Here is a 19,667-nt window from a genome sequence, read left to right on the forward strand (position 1 = left end):
CTTTAAAGTTTTTTTGGCTATCTTGACGTGTCTTTTTTACTATTTGTGATGCTTCTTTGGCCATTTTCAGCCGTTTTCCCGGCTATTTGCGACGTTTTTTTGGCTTTTTAAACGTTTCAGTACGTTTTTTCCCTGCCAAAACCTGGATTTAGACGTGCAAAGTCCTGGCCAAGACTTTGGTTAAGACTATCTAAGTCTTGGCCGAGGTTTGGATTAAGACTTGCCAAGTATTGGCCAAGACTTGGATTAAGACTTGTCAAGTCTGACAAGTCTTTAATGCGTTTTTATCATAGCTCTGAATCAGTACTATTACGTAGACTTGGAATTAGACTTGCCCAGTACTGATATTGACTTGGCGCTCGAAACGGGCCGATTTTTATGTCTTGAGTTATTTGTGACAACCATACTTGTAGGCAAGCTGCGTAAATTATCACAGCTGTTGTTTTCTTTATTATTCAGAAAATACGATCCGATCCCTCTTGCTTCAAAAATAAACTTTATCTGCAAAAACATTACTGGCGAATGAAATTGTCTTTAAATTGCCACACAATTTCTCTTCCATTCAAAATACTCAGAAACCAATTTTTTTCATGTTTTACCTAACCATAATCATGTATCTGTTGCTTTCTTTATCAGGAGAAAATGACGTTTTCAAGATGTTGTTATAATGTTTTCTATAATTTTAGCTAGTGTTTTCGGTCTAAATTTCAACTAACTGATCACTTTCAGATCTGAAAAGAGTGCCAATCTTGCACTATAAACTTTTGGTCCCGACTAGGGTGAAAAATACGCTAAATTTTTTTGGTTATCTGTACACGTTCGGTTACTGGAATTCGTCAGCTTTGACACTCTTTTCAGATCTGAAAGTGATCCGTTAGTTGTCATTTAGACTGATAACAATAGCTAAAAGTATAGACATTATAACAACATCTTAAAAATGTTATTTTTCCCTGATAAAGTAAGCAAAAGATAAATGATTAATGTTAGGTAAAACATGAAGAATCCAATTTGCCAAGACGTGCAAGTCTTAATGCAAGTCTTGGCCAAGACTTGGCAAGTCTTAATCCAAGTCTTGGCATGTAAAAATCGTCCTGAAACTTCAAAAAAGCCGAAAAAAACTTTCCAAATAGGGGTACAAAATTTCTTTTATCCTTTCAAAGCATGTCAAATGTAGCTGAACAAAGTCTAAATGGGCCTCTGAAATTTTTGATTGCTGCAATCCTGTTCGTAGTTTGGGACATTTTAGCCCCAAAACCCAAACATTTGGAGAAAAAAACAAACCAGCATCATTGATTGTTACTCAATGAATGTAATTTTGTTGGTTACAATAGCAACCACTTCAACCAGGTGGACAGAATTAGAAAATTGTTACATACATTTGGACAAAATGCAACAGAAAATGTCTAAGATTGTAGCGAAATGTTCTGACAATTTTCTTCATGCATAATTCAAATCGGCAGAGAAAGCAGTAAAATTTTTTTGCAACTGTAAAATTTCAAGTTTAAAGGTTATTTAAGGAACAATTGTCTTTATAAATGGTAAGCTTACTGTAATAATTACAAAAGGTAATTGGTGATAGTTCTGCTCTAAAAGTATTGTAAATTAAATTTTTTAGCAAAATTTTTAAATAAAATAAAGTTAGTACTATAAAGTCTATAGATATGTCCACTTACAAAATATTCACTCTTTGGCAGAAGAAAACAAATGGTAAAAACGATTTGATTACGTTGCAAGCAGTTCAAATAAGTTTTTGTTCCATAAGCATAATAGAGTCTTAAACTCTTCATAAACAGGAAGAAAAACCTTCTTCTCGAAGCATTATCTGTAAAATTTTTGTGTTTTATTTGCTCTGGTAGGCTTTGACAGCTTTGAGCAGTGATTGTTCCGACCCCACTTGTGGGGGGAGGAACTATATAATCAAATGGGTTTTTTTTAATTTTTGTTCAGTCAATTTTGGCCGATCGATATATTTGTCACAGAGAAAGGTGAGTGGTATCATTAACCAGCTGGTCCAGCGTAGAATTCAAAATTAAAAAGATTTTTTTTATTTTCGTTTTTTTCGAGGAGTTATCGAGGATTGAAGTTTTGTGTGAACACGGGACATTTGATCACTTTTAGTGTGATTTTTCTTTAAATTAAGATTTTTTCTATAAAAATAGTATTTCAAACTTAAATTTCTTGCCAAAAATGAACCAATTTCGTGTTCCTAATAGGCTAAAGGCGATAAAAAAGATTATTTCTGGTCTCAAAGGGAGCTTCAAAATCAAAAAAAATTCGAAATCTATCTGAGAGCTCTTTTTTTTAAAACTTTTCTGCTTTTTTTTTGTTTTTTTAAGTCACCTAAAGACAAGTCATTTTTCATATCGAGGTTCTGTTAATGACAGACTTCCTTTACAGTCAAATGACGCCCAATGAACAAAAAAATCGTTTCCAAGGAACTGCTCATGTTTTTTTTAAATTCGACTCTGAGTTTTCGTAATTTTAAATTAAATTTTGAATTTCTTTTTGAGGTTTTACTAATTTTTTGGAGTCTTAAGGCATGAACTCATTGACTAACAGTGCAATAAGTTCCGTAATGAGATCTAAGTGAGCTTATCTAGTGCTTTGAGTGGACAGCTAATGGCTGTTAAGAGTTTAAGAATTTTAAAATATTTTTTCGAAAATTTTTTTGAACATTAACCAATCATAAATTTAATATCGTGAACTGTATGTCAATCTCTGTGATGAGACTACCCTCTTCCGTCCTAATGTAACCAAATTTGATCTTGTTGGCGGTTTTATCTTCTAACTTTTAGTAATATGACTTCAAGGATACAAGATTTCGAAAAGTTTTATATTTTTTTTGAATATTTCCGTATTATTGGTTACTTTTTAAATCTTATCACATTATCCTAAATTTTACAGCTCCTATTGGCTTAAAGAAGTCGTTCAGTGGATTACAGATAAGTTTTTCAGAGAAAAGCCTATGGTTTCAAATGGCTTCGACCTTTTCTTCTCGCACTTCTCTAGTGAATTTTTGGTTTTTGCCTGATTTTGTTGTTGTTTTCATAGTCTTAGGACTTGTTGTGATGTCTTATGGATCACTTATGCATAGCAAACATCTCCATTCTCTTATTGAGGCATATAAGGGGGTATTTATTGACTTCAGTTGAAATTTATTGAGTTTAATGGCTGTCAAGAATTTAAAAATAATTTTTCGAAAATTTTTTTGAACATTAACCAGTCTTTAAGTTTTTGTGAACTTTTGGTCAATCTCAGTTTTGACAGAACCCACTTGCTTTCTACTGAAACTAAAATAAATGTTGTTGGCGGTTTTAACTTCTAACTATTGATTATATGACTTCAATAACACAAGAATTCAAAATTTAAAAAAAATTATATTTTTGAATTATTGGTTACTTTTGAAGTCTTATCACATTATGCAAATATTATACACATTATCCAAATTTTATTCTAATCACATTGGCTTGGAAAAGACAATCAAGGGGTCACAGATAAAGTTTTCAGAGAAAAGCTAATGGTTTAAATGGCTTCGAAAGTTTCTTCTCCCACTTTTCTACTGAATTTTGGTTTTCAGCTGTTTTTGTTGTTGTTTTCATAGCCTTAAAACTTATTGTGATCTCTTATTGATTATCTATGCATGACAAACATCTTTTTCCGGCCATCGTTTCATTTCTGAATGTAGTTACTGGCCTCCGTTAAAAGCTTTTGTGTTTAATTGCTGTTAAGTTTGGAAAAGAAGTTTTTCGAAATTTTTTTTGAACATTAACCGATCCTAAATTTTTTTCTGGACTGTTAGTCAGTCTTAGTGCTTGCATGATCCATTTTTATTTCTAGTGCAGCCAAATTTAATCTGGTTAGCGTTTTCATCTTCTACCTATTAGTTTTAAAACTTCAATGCCATTAGTTTTCAAACTTTTTTAAACTTTCGGTTAGTTTTTCTTATTTTTGGATCCTTTTGAAATCTTATCACAATATCCTAATACTGATGGTTCTCATTGTTTTAGGGAAAACGTTCAACGGATCATATATAAAGTTTTCAGAGAAGAACTTATGATTTAAATTGCTTCGACACTTTCTTCTGGCACTTTTCTATTGATTTTTTGGTTGTTGCCTGTCCTTGTTGTTATTTTCATCTTCAATAACTTATTGTGAGATCTTATTGACCAAATACGTTTGGCAAACAAACGTGTTGTCCCATGGAGGCATAATTTAGCGTATTTAATGGATTCCGTTGAAAGCTAGTGAAATTAATGGCCTTGATACTACAAGTTTTCTCAAAAATTTCATGGTTCTAATGTTTATGTTCATATTTGATATTTTGAAGCTGTATTGATAAAATAGAGGGATCCCCTTGCTGTTGAAAATTAATTGAACGTAGTCAAGTTTTTAGTGAAAAGTTAAATTTCTAATGCCTTCGACACTTTTCTCGCTCAATTTTTTTCTTGAAATTGCTGTTTTTGACTGTTTTTGTTCTTTAGGTAGCCGTAAATAGCTGACAAGTCTCTTAAGCTTGTAATTGAAGATTGATTAAATGATGTTACCCGAATCAGTTAGTCAGTTTATAGCCTTTAGTCTTAAAGTTTATCTACACATTTTCAAACATTTTCAGTTTTTGTTGTTCTTTTCGTCAAATTGTAACCTATTTTCATCAATGAGAGGTCACATCCAACTTCTTGTATTCCAAAACATAACATATCGACTGATATTATTTGTCACCGATGCTTTGTTTGTTGGACAATAGGCGTTTTTATAAACTATTTTTGATTGGTCATTTTTACGCTTCTTTTTCTCTTCTTTCAGAACAATCGCGTAGTAACAGATCCCAATGGTTTACAAATGTGCTTATTTAATCCCAAATAAACTTATTTAATCTCTCAGTATAATTCCTGCAGCTGAATTTGAAGAAATAAGAATTGAATTAAAATTACATAATATTCAGATAGTAGCTAAGGATTTTAATGGTAGCAATAGTTTGTGTTTTCTTAAATCGTTTCTTAAGTTTTTTTAATGTTTTTCTTTGGTTCGTTTCTAAGTCTTAAACTACCCAAAGACAATGCCATTTGGTTTTGTAGTAACTTCTTAGTAATTTATCATGGATTATTAAGTTAAAGGCTAATGATTTTTAAGCCTTTTGAAACTTCTTGGTTTAAAAAATGTTGAATAATTTTTGAATTTCGCCTCATTGATCGTTCTCTTTGGTGACTTGTAAATTAGTCTGATTAATAAAACTTTCCATCCGCTGTATAAATAGGAGAAATTAAGCCTGAGTAGTTAAGTTTTTATCTGACTGCATTTGATGTTGTTACTATGTGCTTTTAAATTTTGATATTCAGTTTTTGCCGTGAAATTTTCGTTTTTGATCTTTTTGTTTGTTTTTTTTTGTCTCGTGGTCTCTTTATGGTCAGATCTCATTGGCGTTGTAATAAGGCATGGCATTATGTAGTTCAATTTGTAGATGGGTTTTGTAACGATTGTTTTAAACTCAAACATCTATTTTTGTTATTTCTTCATTTGGTTGACAATTAAGTCAAAAATGTAGATGAAGTCGGGTCGGAACATCATGTGCGACCGCACATTAACGAGCCGCCTTGTTTGCTTATACTTTAAAAATGATATCAAGCTTTGGGGGGAAATTCAAACGTTCTTGGTGCTTTAAAATTATGTTCTATACTAATAGCGTGACTCGATTTGGTTGCCAGAAAAATGTGTTTTTGCGTATTATTGCTTATAAGAAAGCCGGCTTTTGATCGCCGACCGTTCGTTTTTGTAATATTAGCAAAAAATGACTTGTAAGCATTTTAGGAATAAATTGCCAAAAGCAGGGAAGGACGGCTGTTACTCTTTTGCTAGTTAGTTTAATCGCACATCTTGTGCGATCTTATTCGATGCGGCAAAAAATATAAAATCTTTGATCTTCCTAACTCAAAATTGTAAGTAAACTTGAAAATGGTTCAAATAAAAAAAATACCACAATGTGATCAGCATGGAATTCGCTCAATTTCTTTTCCTGTTCAAAGAATCCATTTTTCTCTATAAAACGTCAAAGTATTGAAATTCAAAGCAATCTGCTGAATAATTTTGTACGTTAAATTTGACTAAGTTGATTTTAATTTTAATTTAATTAATTTTTATAACTTTTTTGTGTATTTTTTGTTTGCCTGCTTTTCTGAGTAGTTTTCATATAGTTGAGCAGTGTTTTAGTCCTAAATTAGAGCAATTTGTCTGTTAGTAATTTGATGGGGTCCCAGATTGAGGTCCCAGACAAACAAAAATTCGATCGATTACATCTCTGGGAGCGTCATTAATGCAAAGAGTGTTTATAGCAAACCATTAATTAATCAGCGTATAAAGTAACAAACAGCAAAAGCAACGTTGCTTTTGCTGTTTGTTACTTTATACGCTGATTAATTAATGGTTTGCTATAAACACTCTTTGCATTAATGACGCTCCCAGAGATGTAATCGATCGAATTTTTGTTTTGACAAAAACGAGATAATAAATAATCATTTCAAGTTAGGTTTAACGTTTGAAGTAAAATATTTTAGCCCCTATGAAATCGGAAGTATTTCTTCACCTGGTTCTAAAAATATGATTGTTTGCATCAAAGTGTAATTTTAATTCAATTTTTTCCCAGCGCTTAGTTATCCTTTATTTAACATTTGAAGTAAAATATTTTAGCCCCTATGAAATCGGAAGTATTTCTTCACCTGGTTCTAAAAATATGATTGTTTGCATCAAAGTGTAATTTTAATTCAATTTTTTCCCAGCGCTTAGTTATCATTTATTTAACATTTGATTATGTTACTTCCGATTAAAATACATGTCAATACGAGATTTTTAAATTTTTTAATTTGCCTTGTTTTGACGCTTGATTTAATTTTATACTTTGAATAGCATGAGTACCACTCTTTTCTGATCTGAAAGTGATCAGCTAGTTGTGATTTAGACTGATAACACTAGCTAAAATTATAGACAACATTATAACAACAACTTAAAAATTTTAATTTTCCCTGATAAAGTAAGCAAAAGATACATGATTAATGTTAGGTAAACCATAAAAAATCCAAGACGTGCAAGTTGGACAAGACGTGCAAGTCTAAAAGCAAATCTTGGCCAAGACTTGACCAGTCCTAGTCCAAATCTTGGCCAAGACTTGGCAAGTCTTAATCCAAGTTTTGGCCACGACTTGGCAAGTCGGTTCCTGCGGGTCATCGATACCCCAAACTTGACAGACTGCAATAACTCAACCTAGCAAAGGCATTGATACGCAACTCTACCGCAAGACAGGTATTGGTTCTGGCTAGCGTGATTCTTAGGTGGCCTATGATTCCTATATAAGAAAAATTGAAAAGAAATTTGCTACGTAAATTTTATAGATCTATTCTTTTTTTCACCCAAATACATATTATAGCACATTATTTTGAATAAAACTGCATGTGAGCCTCATGGTGTGAATTTTATATACCAACTAAGCTCCGGAGGAGGGATTGCACGGAATAGATCCTTTGTTTATATTCGCTTGTTAATACGGCAACCCAGGCGAAACATGACTAAACATTTTCAATTAGTCAATCTCTTCTTTTTGCCGGAATCTACCAATCAGGAAAAACTCTGAATACCTTCCTACTGAAAAGAGAGCAGCTGCTTCTTCGTAGGATTCAAGGAGTTTTTGAAGAGATTTTTAAGGTCAGCAAGCATAACTTGTTTATTATTTACCGCAAAAAACTGTGAAATTGAAACTATGTTTATTAATTATCGCAAAATTGTGAGGTGAAACATGTGTGGTCGTAAAAATTCACATCTAAAGCATCGGTAAAGTTTTAAAATATCATCACTTGACCCTTGTTTCTTCTTCTCTTCATTTTATGCTAGAAAGTCTGATAATCTCAAAGTCCACCCTTTTATTACTATATGCTACATTTGCGAACTCTCTTTTGTGGTTGAAATTTTAAATAACACGGAGACTCGGTAATTTATGGCAGCAAATATTGTTCCGAAACGGCTGCTCCACATTTTTGATATAATTATTACAAATGTAACAAATGAAGAATTCAGAGATATGCACAAACTTGTTGGTGTAAAAACAATTGTTACAAACGCAAACTACTAAAAGCATTATATACTGCACTGACACAGTAGAGAGCTCAGTGTGCCTGCCATTAATAAGAGTACAAGACAAAAATACAAACGAAAAACGAAACAAAAAATATGGCAAAAACTCATTCAAAAGTTCTAAATTCAAAAGCACATAGTAGCAGAATCAAAACACCATCAGATGAAACCTAAACTACACGAATTCACTTGTCCTCAATTACAGATCAGATGGACATATTGTTGAGACATGTCAGTAAATGACATGTCAGTTACGCTGTTGTGATGCTGTTAAGACATGTTAGTAATTGGAAAATTTCATTAGTTTGCATTTAGAAAAAGCAACACTTCAAGGCAAGAACAGAAGAAAAGGGTAAAAGTGACAAACAAAGGTGTTCAGTGAAAAATTTTGGATAAGTTAATTTGATTATTCCTTTCAACATCAGTAGAATCTCTCAGTATTGTTGTATTGTGTCGTCAAAACATCAAAAAATATGAAGTGATATACAATACTTCTTAATTTTTACGACAACTAATAATTGAAAAACCACTAAAAATCACAAGAACTCGTAGTATCAGAGCAATTAAAATCTTTAAATACCAATGAAAAGCACTAAGCACGTTCGAATGGAAGCCAATGATTATTCATTTGGAAGCTTTCAATATAGTCATAAGGTGACAAGACTTCAAAAAGGGACACAATTATGAACAAACATCCAAAAACTACAAAATTTTCTTAAAATTTGTACCATCAAAGACTCAAATTTAGTAATTACAAATTTAAACAACTGATTAGATAAATTTTTGATTCTTTGTTAAGCATCATGGACATGTTTTTAGTCGGACAAGCCTACAATTTCCCAAAATTGAAATTAAAACGGTTAACCTTGTGTCTTTTTTGACAAAATTTTTTCAATGTCTCTCAAATTAATTATGCAATCAAGCTTTAGGTAGGTTCACATAATTCTCCTTGGGAAGCCAGTTGCACTTTTAATTAAGGAGGCTAAGACGCATGCCAGCAAAAAAAAAACAAATGAAGGCAAAACAAAAAAATTATTAGAAATTACAAAAAATGGTCAAAGCCATACGAAAACCATGAGCGATGGTTCTGTGAGAACAAAACAAAAAATCATTCTGCCCTATGTTATCGTAAATAGGGTCTTTCCTTAATAGAACTTTGATTTGCAAATGTTCTGGTCTCTAAATGACAGGAGAATAACCAAAAAAAATGAAAAAAAAAATTAAAAAAAGTGCTCTCCAATAGAAATCGAATCCTTTACATTGTAAACTTCCCGATGAGACCAAAGCTAGGCTTTCTATCGCTTTTCGTCGTTAAGTAACACATAATGATCTTGATTTTAATGTAAAAAACAAAGAGATTTTGAGACAAATACTCTAAAATTGAGAAAAAAACGCAAAATATAACAAAATCACACAGAAATATCAAATGTTCACAAAAAATATAAACCTCGCAAACTCCTCAAAAAAGTGAGGCCAGAAATTTTCTTTTCATTTTCAAATTCTGCACTTGAAGAGTTTTCTAACGATACCTCTCAGGATTCTACGATGAATATATCGATCGGCCAATATTGACTGAACAAAAAAAAGAAAAAGCCCATTTTTCCCCTTTAAGTAGAGTCGAAACAATAAATCCAATTAATAGGTCGAAACAGATATTTATTGTTTCACAATTTGAAGGCCGTAAGTTATCCTGAATGGCAATAAAGGTGTTCATTTTGATTGAGATCAGCGACCAATGGCTGCAGGAAATCTTCGACTGCTGACTAATAAGGAGCAACCCTTCGCCCTCCATCACCAACCTCTCAACGTGTACCAGCTTCTGGTGGAAAATTGTGCGCATTTTTTAGTTCATTCTAAAAACAAAGCAAAACTCTCCCTCACAGCTCAATTACGCAATTTCTCAGCATTCACAGCTTTCAAAAATGATTTCAACTCATTCACCACCTATCTTAGAATTTTTTGCGGGGATTTGTTGTGAAACCTAGACAGGGGTCATAAAAAACCCGCATGGGTCATAAAAATGTTTGATAGATCAGAAAGGATAGGAACTCAAGCCACCACCAGCTCATATTTTTGACATTGTTTCTTGATATCAAAACTGTACTTTTAACTTTTCATTATAATGGTCCACGCAGATACTCAATGACTTCGGTACAAAAAACGTCGCTAAAATATTGATTCCGTTTCTTCGATTGTTCCGACATCTAAGAAGTGGGAACTATAGGCTTAACTGGATTTTTTTTCATCAGTCAGCTTTGGCTGATTCACCCTAGTGACTTGTGAGGGGTAGCATTAGAACGCCCATAAAGGGAAAACTTTTTCAGTTTAAAAAATATGTTTTTCGAATTACATTTTTTCCGAGGAAACTAAAGTTTTTTGAATACTCGACGGATTTCCTTTGCTTTCGGTCATATTTTCCTTAATTGTTGCTCAAATTTTGACCACTTTTGCTTTAAATAGTTTTATAGATAGTATTAGTGTGTCTACTTTTGAAGACAGATGAGAGTTGCTGAACTGCTTGATCCTATTTTTCCGAGCAATTTCAAGTTTTATCGATACTGGATTGATTTCCGTTGTTTTCGGTCACATTTTCCTTAATTTTTGCTCAATTTTTGATAACTTTTGCTTTAAATACTTTTTAGAGATAGTATTAATGAGTTTAATTCCGAGGAGTTTCATTTTTCATGGATACTCGCCTGATTTCCGTTGTTTTTGGTCACAATTTCTATAATTTTTGCTAAAAATTTAATCACTTTTGCGTTAATAATTTAATAGAGAGTTTTAATGTGTTTAAGTTTAAAGACAGATGAGAGTTGATGAAGTGCTTGAACCTACTTTTCCGAAGGGTTATAAATTTTATCTATATTTGACTGATTTCTCTTGTTTTCGGTCTCATTTTCCTTAATTTTTGCTCAATTTTTGACCACTTTTGCATTAAATAATTTTATCGATAGTATTAATGAATTTTTTTTTGAAGACATATGAGAGTTCCCAAACTGCTTGCTCCAATTTTTCCGAGGAGTTTTATGTTTTATGGGTACTCGACTGATTTCCTTTGCTTTTGGTCACATTTTCCTTAGTTTTTGCTCAATTTTTGAACATTTTTGCTTTAAATAGTTTTAGTGGTAGTATTAATGAGTTTACTTTTGAAGACATATGAGAGTTGCTGAACTGCTTGATCCTATTTTTCCGAGAAGTTTCATGCTCCATGGATACTCCACTAATTTCTGTTGTTTTTGGTCACAATTTCTACAAATTTTGCTCAAAATTTAATCACTTTTGCTTTAATAATTTTATAGATAGTTTTAATGTGTTTAAGTTTTCAGACAGATCAGAGTTGATGAACTGCTTGATCCAACATTTCCGAGGACTTTTAAATTTTGTCTATATTCGACTGATTTCGCTTGTTTTCGGTCACATTTTCCTTAATTTTTGCTAAGTTTTTGATTACCTTTGCTTCGAACATTTTTTAGAGATAGTATTAATGAATTTACTTTTGAAGACATATGAGAATTGCCAAACTGCTTGATCCTATTTTTCCGAGCAATTTAAAGTTTTATGGATACTGGATTGATTTCCGTTGTTTTCGGTCACATTTTCCTTAATTTTTGCTCAATTTTTTATCACTTTTGCTTTAATTATTTTTTAAAGATGGTATTATTGAGTTTAATTCCGAGGAGTTTCATTTTTCATGGACACTTGCCTGATTTCCGTTGTTTTTGGTCACAATTTCGATAATTTTTGCTCAAAATTTAATCACTTTTGCTTTAATAATTTAATAGAGAGTTTTAATGTGTTTAAGTTTAAAGACAGATGAGAGTTTGAGAGTTGATGAAGTGCTCGAACCAACTTTTCTGAAGGGTTATAAATTTTAACTATATTTGACTAATTTCTCTTGTTTTCGGTCTCATTTTCCTTAATTTTTGCCCAATTTTTGACCACTTTTGCATTAAATAATTTTATCGATAGTATTAATGAATTTACTTTTGAAGACATATGAGAGTTGCCAAACTGCTTGATTCAATTTTTCCGAGGAGTTTTATGTTTTATGGATACTCGACTGATTTCCTTGTTTTTGGTCACATTTTCCTTAGTTTTTGCTCCATTTTTGAACATTTTTGCTCTAAATAGTTTTATAGATAGTATCAATCAGTTTACTTTTGAAGACATATGAGAGTTGCTGAACTGCTTGATCCTATTTTTCAGAGAAGTTTCATGCTCCATGGATACTCCACTAATTTCCGTTGTTTTTGGTCACAATTTCTATAAATTTTGCTCAAAATTTAATCACTTTTGCTTTAATAATTTTATAGATAGTTTTAATGTGTTTAAGTTTAAAGACAGGTGAGAGTTGATGAACTGCTTGATCCTATTTTTCCGAGGAGTTTTATGTTTTATCGATACTGGATTGATTTCCGTTGTTTTCGGTCACATTTTCCTTAATTTTTGCTCAATTTTTGATAACTTTTGCTTTAAATACTTTTTAGAGATAGTATTAATGAGTTTAATTCCGAGGAGTTTCATTTTTCATGGATACTCGCCTGATTTCCGTTGTTTTTGGTCACAATTTTTATAATTTTTGCTCAAAATTTAATCACTTTTGCTTTAATAATTTTATAGATAGTTTTAATGTGTTTAAGTTTAAAGGCAGGTGAGAGTTGATGAACTGCTTGATCCTATTTTTCCGAGGAGTTTTATGTTTCATGGATACTCGACTGATTTCTCTTGTTTTCGGTCAAAATTTCTTTAATTTTTGCCCAAAATTTGATCAGTTTTGCTTTAAGAATTTTATAGATAGTACTAATGTGTTTACTTTTGATGACAGATGATTTTTGATGTACAGCTTGATCCCATTTTCCGAGGATTTTTAATTTTTTTGGATATTCGACTGATATCCTTTGTTTTTGGTCACGTTTTCCTTAATTTTTGCTCAATTTTTTATCATTTTTGTTTCAAACAATTTTATAGATAGTGTTAATGCGTTTAGATTTGAAGTAAAATGAGAGCTGCAGAACTGCTCAATCAAATTTTTCCGAGAAGTTTTGAGTTTTGTGGATTCTCGACTGATTTCCGTTGTTATCGGTCAGAATTTCATTATTTTTTGCTCAAAATTTCAGGTTTTTTTCGTGAAAAATGGCACCAGACATGAAATTTTAGCCACCCTTGTCCAAATTTGGACAGAAACAAAAACTGCTGACATGATATTTTAAACTCAACTGCAAGTTAATTTATTTCGGATTCGTAAGATACTGTTATGTAGAGAGTATTATCATTTGCCGGTTTTTGAAAATTCAAATTGAGATTTGTCAAAAACATCTTTTCTTTTTGATATATTAGGTTTAAATTTGGAGCAATTAGGAGCTTCAGATCGTCCGACTGCCAGTCTTTGTTGATTTTTACAAACAAAAGGAATCTGTATTGGAGTGCTGTCTGCTTTAAAATCAGTTTTGCAGTTTTTGTTTTTACATCAACTAATATCAATTGGAGAAAAATCATTTTTGATTTCCAGTGTCAACTAATTACAGATCCCATTTATGTTCACTTGGGGCCCAATAAACTTATTCTACGATTTAGAAAAAAACTGATGATCTTTATGCCTTCGACAGAGTGCTTTCGTAAACTTTTAATTAAATCCTGATTTACCATTGCATTTGATCTTCTTTTTTAGTCCTATGACTTGGTCGGTTTCGCAATATTCCAATAGAAAGCAAATGGTTCTCATCTGCTTTCTATTTTTTACAAGTATTTTTTAAAGTTAGATCATGCTGAATTTTAACCAATTCCTCTGAATCCCCACCGCAATTTGGCCATCACTCTTTTAACTTAACCACGAAAAGGTGAAAATCTGCACAAAATCTTGCACAAATCTTACAAAACAAGCGTCATTTCTTGGAAGGTAGACATCACTCGCAAGAATCTTTAATATCGCCGTCATTTGCAGCATTCTTGCAAGACAAGCGTATTATGCAAGAATCGTGAAACGTAAGTGTCATTTGCTAGATTATTAAAAGATAAGAGACGCTTGTAAGAAACTTACAAGATAAACGACACACAGGATGAGCTTCATTTGCCAAATCTTGAAACATAAGCCTCATTTGATAGTCTCTTGCGAGATAAGAGTTATTTGCTAGGATCAGATATGATAAGCGTCACTTGCAAGAATCTCGTTCTGTAAAAGTTGCCTAAAAAACATACAAGATAAACAACGGAGTTCGACCAGGAAAATAAGACGGCTGGAAAAAGAACAGAATGCACGCTGCTTATGAGATGAGCATAACATATCTTGAAAAGAAGCTGCTCAAAAATAGTCAGGATGGAAAGATGAACTCACGAGTTAAAAATAAATGGTGAGAAAAGGGGGTTTGTTTGTCTGATCTTGCCTGGCCTTGCTTACCTGGCGTTGCTCATAAACGTTAAAAAATTTTATGATCGATCATGTCTCTTAATCTGTATGTTTTTAAGAGCTTATATCCGCAACAGCTATTTTAGCAGACAGTTACATGAAACTTGTCTATAGCTTTCCATGTTCACGAATTGTCATTTCTAATATTGCTATCAAAATAATTTCAATTGGCTTTCCTGTTTTTTGGGAGATAAAGCATGTCTTTTTTGTCCATTACCCAATACGATATTAAAACAATCAACCACACAGACTGAAAAACTATAAATGTCACTCAATCCAAACTTTTTCAGCTGACTTGCAAAAAGCTGTGCAATACTTCCTGAAACAATAAAAAAGTGTTTATACATCACTATTTTGGGTAGTTAGACCGGCAAGCGTAAAGCATTATAAACCCCAAATCATCCAATGTACTAAAATGCAGCCATTTTTCCATTAACAAATTGAAAAGATAAATGAGTGATAAAAAATTGAAGTTCTGTTAACCTTTCCGTTGAATAAAAATAATGTATTTTCATTCTATTCAGTGCTATATTTATGTGAAAAAAGTAGTGACAAATAGTAGCAATAAATCATAACCATTATTATTATTATTATTATTATTATTATTATTTCACAACAATTTTTGCACAATTTTTTAGATTTTTTTCCAACCTATGCGCAAAAATTACATGCAAAAAACTCTCAAAGTTGATAGACTTATTTATAATTATTGTCTTAAAGATACTGTTGTCAGATTTCGATATGTTATTGTTTTTTACACAAATTTATCGTCTGGAATAAGTATCTATTCTGAAAAATAGACAGAAGAGCCCTGCAAGAATTCTGTCTTCTTAAAATTTTTCACTTTAGTAAACTTTGATTCATTTTGAGGCGCGTTATCTGCTTAATCAGAACACGGCAGGGGAGGGTCGTAAAAATAAACAAATCAACAAAAATAAACAATAACAACCTCACGCTTATCTTTCTCCCATAACTTTATTTCATGAAAATCAGTTATCTTACGTTCCGTTCCCGTCTTCTTTGGATAATTCGCTTTATTTGATTGGCTGAATTTTGAGGAATTTGCTGAATTTATTTTGTTCCACAATTTGCTCCAAAAAGTGAAGCAAAAGGTAAAAATTGAAGATGAACTGTTCATAAATAAAAAAGATAGCTCTAGTAATTGCTTGCAAACATTTCGAGAAGAAGGCAAATAGAGTTTTACCGCCCCTCAATTTTTGCTCCCTAAATTAGCAAAATTTCATTTTCTAAAGTTGACAAAATTTTCAAACTTTTGCGCCATTTCACCGCGGCATTTTCCCCTGAGTTATAATTGACCTGAAATTGGATTATAAATAGTTAAAAAGGGAGCTTTTAACTTCATATTCCACCTGAATTTCTAATTTTTAACACTTGAACTAGTTATTATGGCTTTTTTCATGAAATCAACGGCCTGCCTTCAAATGTTCGCTATTGTCGGTAAGTTCCAAAAAGTTCAAATTATAAACTGATCAAACTCATTTAAAAATTTCTTTTCTTAGTATATACCATAACATGTAAGTAACTTGTAAGTCGAATGGTTAACTTGTAAGAAGTTGCAAGTTTTTGGAAGAAAAACTTGCAAGGCGATGCATCGCCTTGTAAGAACTTACAAGTTAACAAGTTAACCATTCGAAATCGACCCCGGATGAGCATCAAGCTAGAAAGTGAACGATAATCAGTCAAAATGCCTATTTTGCTTAGTCTTGTGAGAGTGTTTAAAATTTTCGGCACCATAATTATGCAACACTTTTGCAACAGTTTGGCACACGAAAAACTCTCGCAATAAAAGCGTGTGTTTTTGCTTAAATGACACATATCTATGCACGCACATTTAACTATAATACTAAATTTACAGTGGCATTATTTCCACAAAACATTTTAATTAGTCTCAAACCTGAATTAAAAGGTCTAAGAAGTAATAAAAACACTTTTATTGTAGTATTACGAGAGCCGTTACAAATGAACGGATAATTAATCCCGCATTAGAGCGAACGTATAAAGGCGCTAATTAACCATTCTTTCGCCGCGCGCTAAACAAACTAACGCTTATTAAGACTACCAGTACACAAGTATTTAAACAACTCAGTTCGACTTATTTAAATAAGACAACTTTAGGCCTGGATCTCCTCGCTTATATCCAGGATAGAAAATGTACGTTGTTGAACGTAGGCGGCCTGTAAAACCACAGTTTCTTTTGATTTAAATTACTTCTGCTTTTGACAGTTGCAATGCAGATCTTTCCCCCCAAGTTCAATAAAGATGAAGCAGATTGCTTCAGGGGAAAAGACAATAGAGTCTCATAAAAAGCCCCCAAGAAAACCATAATTGTTGCGGTTTTAGAAGAGGGGAAAAGCAGAAAACAGGCGCCTACGAAATCAATAATTGATGCTCTCAGCTTTTTAGATTTTTATTATTTTTTGGAGTTTCAATAATTTTTCCGTGAGATAAAAAAGAGTTAATTCTCTTGCCTTCTCGGCCAATAGGAAAATTAGGAAGCACCTCACTATGAACGTGAGTTTGTGATTCGCTCCCTATCGGCCCAAACGGAGCTGAGAGGAATTAATTGTTTCTCTCAGCGAAGTGGGACGGAATAAAATTAGAGAGACAGAAATCACTCCCAGAAACAAGCAGCAGACAACTGCTTTCATTTTCCTCAAAATTTAACTTCACTTTAACAATAAAATAGTCGAACAAAATTGTTTAATAACTTAGACAAATAATTCCAGATTCGATTTTATAACTTTCTTTTTCCGACAAATAACATAACTGAAGAAACACCCAAGAGAACGATCGCCCAGCAGCTCACCTCCATTTCACCACTACACAACTGGTAATTAGTAAGCTGTAATTTTATATTTACTCTTTTATAAATTAAATACTCTCAGCCCCCCAACTATTTTAAATTGAGACTTATAGCACAGACAGGTCTTAGGCATATATCTTTGCCTTCGATTTGTTATATCTTTTGTCAAGTTTGACTGGCATACATAAAGAGATCCCGTATTGTGTGATCTGTAGCAGCCCAGCCAAATTTGATAACTGGTGCGCCCAGAGGAAAGAATCACACCTGAATTTTTGTTTTTCTATCCGATCGGATTAAAATAGTAAAATAACCACTACCACAGAAGTGAAAGCACACTAATAGACAAACAAATAGAGTAATTTATATCAAATTTACGGCCGAAATACAGTAAATTTACATTAAAATAGTAACAGGCAACTGATTCTTTGCTCTTGTAAAATTGTTCTGACCCGGGTGGGGGTAATCTTTGTCCGATTTTTAGTTTATTTATATAACAATTGAAGTACTTTTACATTTTATAGTCAAAATTTAACCAAAAATCATCCCCCCAAAAGCTATTTAGCCTAATTTTCACCCAATTTTCATCAAATTTATGGTTAAATTTTAGTATTTACACCTTAAATAACCGAAATTCAACCAGATTCTATCCCCCCAAAACATATTTAATTTGATTTTAACCCAATTTTCACCAAATTTATGGTTGAATTTTAGTATTTTCACTCTAAATAATTGAAAGTTATACAAAATTCATCCCCCCATAACCTGTTTAGTCTATTTCTAACCCGATTTTGACCAAATTTATGGTTAAATTTTAGTATATTCACACTAAATAATCGAAATTTATACAGAATTTATCCCCCCAAACCTTGTTTAGACTATTTCTGACCCGATTTGGACCAAATTTATGGTTAAATTTTAGCATATGCACTCCAAATAACCAAAAATTATCCAAATTTCATCGCCTCAACATCTAATTAAACTAAATTTTAGCCGATTTTCACCAAATTCACAGCAGAATTTTAGCATTTTCACACTAAATAGCCGATTTTTAACCAGAAATCATCCCCCCAAATCATATTTAGAGTAACATATGTCTAATTTTTACTGAATTTTTGACCAAAATATAGCATTTTCAAACAATTTAACGTAAATTTAACCAGAATTCATCCCCCCAATACGTGTTTAGTGTAAGTTATATCTAATTTTCTACACATTTAAGCACACGTTGTTGCATTTTCACATTAACTAATATCACATCATCAACTCATGATTATTGCAGCAGCCTTCTCCTTCATTTTAACCGTTTTCCTCGTTGTTGTAAGTATTCCTTTCAATTTTTTGATGTTAATAGTTATATTAGTAATAGACCAAGCAATAAAATCCCAAAATAATCAACAACCAAATCCTCCAACCATACCAGTCCTATAATCCCCTCCAATAACAATTTTCCAAAAATGAATACAACTGACAAAGAAACCAATACTATAGAATCCAAACCGGTCTCATTAATTTGTTTATGCTGCAGACGTGAAACAATTGTTTTCAAGAAATTACACGAGAACCCCCCTGACGAACTACCCCACGTAATGTGTCTGCTCTGTTACCAATTTGTTATAAAAGATATGGGCTACGATTTTTGTCCTAAATGCTCTAAATTTAATGTTATCTTTTCAATCTTTAACTGGTTTCAATGTGATATTTGCAAACAAACAAGATTTCAATACTCTGTTGCAAAAACGTTTCATCACAGTGATCATAAGCCCGTCAACTTTTGTAAATTTTGCGTAGAAGATTATAAATTATGCCCTCGTTGCGAAAAAACAACCACATAATCTAAAATGAGTCCAAGAACATCCAAAACTTTACTTCTTTCCCTAATTTTATTTTTAATCCAATCGATATCCCTAATTCAACTCAGTTTTTACCAGGAGCAAATCACCTCCTTCACCCTAGTTCTACACTACTCATTGAATTGACAAAATGCAACCCATAACATTGTTTATTCTTCTATTTGTTCTCTTATGCGCATTGGCAATATCCCTTTTTATTAATAACTACCTCCTTTCCGCAATTCGCCAAATTTTCTCCAGATACTAAAAATGACCAATCTAGACCTATCCACAAAAATATTTATCCTAATCCTAATTACCTTGCTTGCCATATCGTTCCTCATTAATCTCATCCTACTGCAGTTTCTCAAAGGTTTTCCTGTTTCTATCTAAGGAAAATAAGAGAACAGTCACTCGATGGGTCTTTCACAATCCCTATTCGACGGTTTCCGTTGGTTCTATCCCCATAAGGACATTATCTGCCCTATATGTTCAC

The 19,667-nt window shown here is 32.4% G+C and overlaps 1 protein-coding gene across 2 annotated transcripts in view; it reads right to left on the bottom strand.

Moving 5' to 3' along the window:
* Positions 1–19,667, bottom strand: part of LOC142353693 (plastin-3-like) — a 577,871-nt gene that overhangs the window by 224,087 nt on the left and 334,117 nt on the right. The window lies entirely within an intron of this gene.

This window comes from Convolutriloba macropyga, chromosome 14 (genome assembly GCF_964194025.1).
Source record: "Convolutriloba macropyga chromosome 14, txConMacr16.3, whole genome shotgun sequence".
NCBI lineage: Eukaryota > Metazoa > Xenacoelomorpha > Acoela > Convolutidae > Convolutriloba > Convolutriloba macropyga.